Source organism: Amblyomma mixtum, chromosome 2 (genome assembly GCF_055824585.1).
Source record: "Amblyomma mixtum isolate Tamu chromosome 2, ASM5582458v1, whole genome shotgun sequence".
NCBI classification, from domain to species: Eukaryota; Metazoa; Arthropoda; class Arachnida; order Ixodida; family Ixodidae; genus Amblyomma; species Amblyomma mixtum.
In genome coordinates, this window is record NC_143013.1 from 206413725 (window position 1) to 206420021 (window position 6297).

Below are 6297 nucleotides of genomic sequence, written 5' to 3' on the forward strand. Positions count from 1 at the left end.
CATAGCTCGCTGCGTTGTTCTTAACTTAAGCTGAACCCTCTTTGTTAGCCTCCACGTTTCTGCCCCATAGGTGAGTACCGGTAGGACACAGTTGTTGTATACTTTTCTCTTCAGGGATATTGGTAAGCTACCATTCATGATCTGAGAGAACCTGCCATATGCGCTCCACCCCATTCTTATTCTTCTAGTTATTTCCCTCTCAAGAACCGGATCTGCGGTCACTACCTGCCCTAAGTAGACATATTCTCTTACTACTTCCAGCACCTCGCTACCAATGGCGAACTGCTGTTCCCTTGCTAGGCTGTTGAACATTACTTTGGTTTTCTGCATGTTAATTCTTAGCCCCACCGTTCTGCTCTCCCTGTCTAACTGATTGATCATGCTTTGCAGTTCTTGTCCTGAGTGGCTTAGCAAGGCAATGTCATCAGCGAATCGCAAATTACTCAGGTATTCTCCATTAACTCTTATCCCCAACTGTTCCCATTCCAGACCCCGGAATACCTCCTGTAAGCAGGCAGTGAAGAGCATTGGCGAGAGATGCCCTAAAGACAAACAGGGCAATGTCATCAGCAATATGGATAAGATAGTTGAATTAGCCGAAGATTTCTACAAAAATCTATACAGTAGCGAATCTAATCAAGTTACTGAGGGAGGCAGTCGAGCACAGCAATGTGACATCCTGCCAGTAACGAAGGAGGAAGTAAAGAAAGCCTTAGGAGCAATGCAAAGAGGGAAAGCAGCTGGTGAGGATCAGGTAACAGCAGATTTGTGGAAGGACGGAGGAGAGATTGTGCTACAAAAACTAGCCACCCTGTATACGCAATGCCTTGTGACCTCGAGAGTACCAGAAGCTTGGAAGAACGCTAACATTATCTTAATTCATAAGAAAGGAGACGTCAAGGACTTGAAGAATTACAGACCAATCAGCTTATTGTCCGTTGCCTACAAGGTATTTACTAAGGTAATCGCTAATAGAGTCAGGACAACCTTGGACTTTAGTCAACCAAATGATCAGGCAGGCTTTCGTAAAGGATACTCGACAATAGATCACATTCACACTATCAATCAGGTGATAGAGAAATGTGCAGAATATAACCAACCCCTATATATAGCCTTCATTGATTACGAGAAAGCATTTGATTCAGTGGAAACCTCAGCTGTCATGCAGGCATTGCGGAATCAGGGTGTAGAAGAGTGCTATGTGAAAATATTGGAAGATATTTATAACGATTGCACAGCTACTATAGTTCTCCATAAAGTCAGCAATAAAATTCCAATACGGAAAGGTGTGAGGCAGGGAGACACGTTTAATGAATAATACATGTTTTTGACTACCACCGCCTCTGCGGCTGCCTGCTCATGTCCGTTGGATCGTGACAATATCCAGTCTTTTTCATCTTTGCACAAACCATGCAGGTTCTTCCACTTCCTGTACTGCTGTTCGCGGAACGTTTTAGTGAACCTTAGACTTAATGTTAAGGTGAACTCGACAAGCAAGGCCACTCCCTGCCATTCTTGCAACCTTAGCCGTATTCCCTATAAGGCCTGGCCTCTTGCACCTGTTTACTTTCTTCGCATTTAAATATTTAATTTCCTATCAGGAAACTGACCTTCGCTTTTACATCACTCATTGCCAATTCGATACGTACGTTTCTACTGATTCGTCATCATGACTGGATGTAGGCGCTTAAGACCGTAGAAGCTTCAGTTTGTGCCTGGTATAAGATTCATTAAGCTAAGACCCACAGTTCAAGCGCAAGCGTGTCTTTCCTGTAGCGACTTTCAACAAAAAACTTGGTCCACATTACCAGGTGGCGGACAGCAGCAACAAATAAAGAGTATGCACTGACCTCCACTGTGGTCGACGAAAGCCAGTGAACGCCATCATTGTCAGGCATTCAATGTTTGCAAAAATTCCGCCACGCTGTCGTGGTCCCGACGGTGCGTGCGCTCATTGGTCGTGTAATGGTGAAGACGAGCATGAAGGCGATTACGAGAATCTCCACAATCTGTTTGATTGCAACTTCACTGTCACTGTTCACATTGTGAGGAGAATTGTTATCACATCTTGGTGTGGAGCTCCTTGTGTTCTCACCCCGCGTCACACTGGCAAGCTCCCCGTAATTCTAGCAAAGTGTCTCAATTCCGGAAGCGGGGGTGTAGCTCAGAGGCTTTTAAAGATGGGTACACTGGCATTGTTCTAATCCTTTTGAGCACATCTGCTCCTGCGCTCCGCAATTTGACAATCGGTAAATTGGTACAGGGAACATTGATTCTATAAAATCTTTATACAGATTTTTCCTAGTGACATTGGAGAGGTACTGCATTGAAAATCGCACTTGTAACATTCTCTACGCAAGCACAACTTCACGCAGATAACCTCTCACGGTACCACGCATGTTTTCAACAGAACTTACTACAACTCATTCATCCTTAAACTTCAAACCGGTACACAGTCGGTAAAAACATGGATGCATGATAAAGGTCTCTTTTTCCCTTTGTCGACAGATTGTTTTCTATGTAAAAAACCTGAAACAATAGATGATGTGTTCTTAGATTGTTTGGGATCGTATTTTTTTCTGGGATGTGCTTCAAGGAATTTTAGTTGAAGATTTACCGCTACACCCGCATGGCATCAGGTTCTTACCGGTAGGAACACAGGACATCCCCTATGACGCTATTATGCTCCTTAGCCTCCATAGTTTATGGAAAACAAGGACACAATTCAACAATGCAGAAGTAGTTGTGAGATCTCCACGCGAGCATTTCATTGAATGTGTCATACGTCTTTGGGAAGTGTATCAGGCGCTGCCTGATCAGCCAACTTGGATAAATGTGCTGTATGACTTGGTTGAACTGAAAACATTTTAACTTGCCGTGTCAGTGCAAGTGTTTCTGGCATGTTTTATACGTTTGTACCAGTTTTGAAAATGAAACACGCAAAAAAATGGGTGTAGCTCAGAGGTAGAGCACTCGCTTTGCATGCGAGAAGTCCCGGGTTCGACCCCCGGCTTCTGCACTGTTGCGCTATTTTTTTCGATGCTTAATGGCTTTGAGGCATTATTTTATTCAAGATATTATTCTTGTAAACGTCGGTTAGCCGGTGAGCTAGCATTGACAGACAAGCGAGATTTTCTGGAGATGAGAGAGTTTGCTAGAAATAGTGGTAGCCAGCCAGTGGGACGCGGGTGACAATGCATGAGGCTCCACACCAAGATGTGATAATTCTGTCATGCTGTCGTGATCCCGACGATGCGTGCGCTCATTGGGCATGTAATGTTCAAGATGAGCATGGAGGAGTTAGATTACGACAATGTCCGCAATCTGTTAGCATGTAACTTAAATGTCACTGCTGACATTGTGCAACGAGCTGTTATCACGTCGGTGTGGAGCTTAGTGCGTTCTGACCCGCGTCACATTGGAAGGCTCTTGTATTTCTAGCAAACTGTCTGATTTCCAGAAAACCTCGCTTCTCTGCCAATGCTAGCCCACCGGCTAACCGACGTTGGCAAGAATAATGTCTTAAAAAAAATAATGCCTCAAAACAAATGACAGATTGAAAAAAAAGCACATCAGCAGTGGAGGAGCCGGGGGTCGAACCCGGGACTTCTCGCATGCAAAGCGAGCGCTCTACCTCTGAGCTACACCCCCGCTGATTTAGTATGAATTTTAATGACAATACATGGCTTGAAACGTCTGCGGTAATTTTTGCTTCCCACATTCTCTCACATTTCCGCATTTATTGTTACAAATGAGAAAGAGTGAGCGATGTCAATGCACTTTAAAGATCTCCAGGCGGTGGGAAGTATTCTAGCGCCCTCCATCACGACGCCACTTTTTGTCTTTCTTTCACGCCCACCTTTCCGCTTCCTTCAAGCTGCGTTTGAGGTGTCCACCGAGAAATGAAAGTTACCGCACCTTTCAATTCTTGATAACTAATCCCCACACACTCTGTCAAACAATTCATTAAGGTTTCTTCCGCTGCTTTAACTTTCACAGGCAGCACATGCGTGAGTTATACATACAAATGTTTGGATGCGCGTGCTGTAGTATAAAAATGAAGAAACACAGCTTGTGCGAAGAAATGAAAGCAGCAATAAAATAAGGCTCGACTACTGAAAGCCCATCGCAGCTCGTAGCCCATCGCACTCGCATAAAAAAACGTCCGTAAAGACGGCATTTTCAAGGGGAAGTACATATTATTTATTTGAAAAAATGTGAAAACTTTTGAATGTATAAAATATGTTAAGTTTTGTCCAAATTAACCACAATTTACTGCCCATTTACGTTTCCTGATCTATGCCTTTAGTCATGGCGTTCACCGTGATTCAGTTATTCCTTAACTTACACTCAGCTTTTGCCGTTGCTTCTTTGGACACGCCTCTTTTGAGAACTCGGGTGAATAAGGAAGATCATTGTGATGAGCGGTGAGACGCTACGTTCTGTTCTCGCAGGAATTGGACTAAAATCTCCGGCTAGGCATGTCACTGCGAAGTGCTTGCCCGTTGGCGATCAACGCGCATCGAGTGGAACAGTATGTGGTTTGTTTGGAGTGTAACGAGCGTCGACAGCAAAACTCCTCGAAAAGTCAACGTGGCGCGACAACTAATAATGTGAAACTCACCACCGATCTTCAGCCGGTGAAAGTTCGTCGACTATCTATCGTGTACCCAGCGATGGAGGTGTCAGCGACCTAGCTGAAAGCAGAGCGTGTCCTCAGGTCCACGTCTAGAGCCGAGGACGAATAGGTATACTCAACAGGGGGGTGACTGTCATTTCTGTGTTAAAAACACACAGAAGCCATGAAGTTTGTGGCCGCTGCCTCTTTTAAAATAGTTTTCTTCACAAAAATATAACTAGAGAGACAGTTCCTGCAAAGAGCTCAGGTACGTACGTCTCTCTTCAGCAGCCGACAACAGAGTTCGTTCTTGAACGCTACGTCGCGACGTCGTCGAGACGTTGGGAAAGTTGAAGAGTTTTGTTTATTAGAATACACTTGAGGAAAGAGGCCATTTAGTGGTCGACGACGAAGTTGATGAATTAACTGACAAAAAGGGTGAGCGGCAAGAGATACGGAGGACACAGAAGAAAAAAGATAACGAGAATAACGCTGAATAATGACAAAATGAATAAAGGCAGAAAGGTGCAGAACTCAGTGAAGAGAAAGACGTGCAGGATATTAAAGCGCCGGCATGACGTGGTACGGGGCGGACAGAGGACCAGAGAAGAACGCGGCTAGACAGTGTTCTAGACATCGGGTGCTCCCAGCAGAGCAGGAACACCTCGGGTGGCAGGCCAGATCGCCTGCTGCTGTTCTCACTTTTTACCGCGAGGTGTCTTTTCACCCTGAGGTGCAGCAGGTGTGACGTGTAACGTTCCTAATCGGGAGAAGAAATGTGGCGCGGAAATGATCGACCCACAATACACTACATTACATTAGAATGAACCGAATCCCAAGGTGTGTAAAAGAAATCACGGATAGAAATGCATACAAACCTACACTGCGGCAATGCATGACAGAAAATAGCGACAGTATAGCAGCGTAAGTCAATTAGCAACAGTAAAGTAGAGAAATTGTGTGTGTGTGTGTGGGGGGGGGAGTATGCTTCAACATATGTAGCTTATTTTCAATCTTTGTTGCTAGATAAATGGTGGACATTAACTTCTTTTAACCGCAAATTTCTTTACCAGGATCGACAATCGCTGCCCCACCTCTTGCACTCGCCTACTAGTTAAATCTCCCGTGGTTCCTTGCTTGCCTCCATACCCGCACCTCTCCGAAGGTGTACCAGTGGTCTGCAATAAGTCTGTTGCTTTATATTATTTTTGAGTGCAAATACCGCGATGTGCAACTTAACCTAAGGTTTGGTGTTAGATCTCGCTATGTGCGTTTGTTGCTCCATTGTAAAATGCAGCTCACCTCATGTGCTAGAGAGCAGATACCTAGTCCAATACATTAAAGCCTTTAGCCGCTAGCAGCTGCAGATTATTTTTTCATGCGTAAAATTTAAACCTTTTGATCGCCATCTGCAGCCATTGATGTAATGAATTTCACTTTTTTATTGATGTGGGGCCCGCGCTATATGTTACGCCTAACAGACGCCTCGACTGGGCTGACAAGGGGTCGTTGCTAAAGATCTCGACCGCTACATTTTTGATGATATTCCCTTATATTGCAGGCAACATAATCCGCTCAAAAAATTGACAGTCTTCTAACTCATCTAAAGATAGTTACAAAGAGTGAAAGCTCCATTAATCTTGCCTATGCTTGGTCGGACGCTTGCAACGCCTCGCAGG

At 44.5% G+C, this 6297-nt stretch overlaps 2 non-coding genes across 2 annotated transcripts; one reads left to right on the forward strand and one right to left on the reverse strand.

The window, feature by feature from the left end:
- The first annotated feature begins 2947 nt into the window (after positions 1 to 2947).
- Positions 2948 to 3019, forward strand: TRNAA-UGC (transfer RNA alanine (anticodon UGC)). Its single transcript has one exon. It is a non-coding gene; the product is annotated as a tRNA-Ala (tRNA).
- Positions 3020 to 3579: 560 nt separating this feature from the next.
- On the reverse strand, positions 3580 to 3651 carry TRNAA-UGC (transfer RNA alanine (anticodon UGC)). The gene has a single exon. It is a non-coding gene; the product is annotated as a tRNA-Ala (tRNA).
- Between the last annotated feature and the right edge of the window lie 2646 nt (positions 3652 to 6297).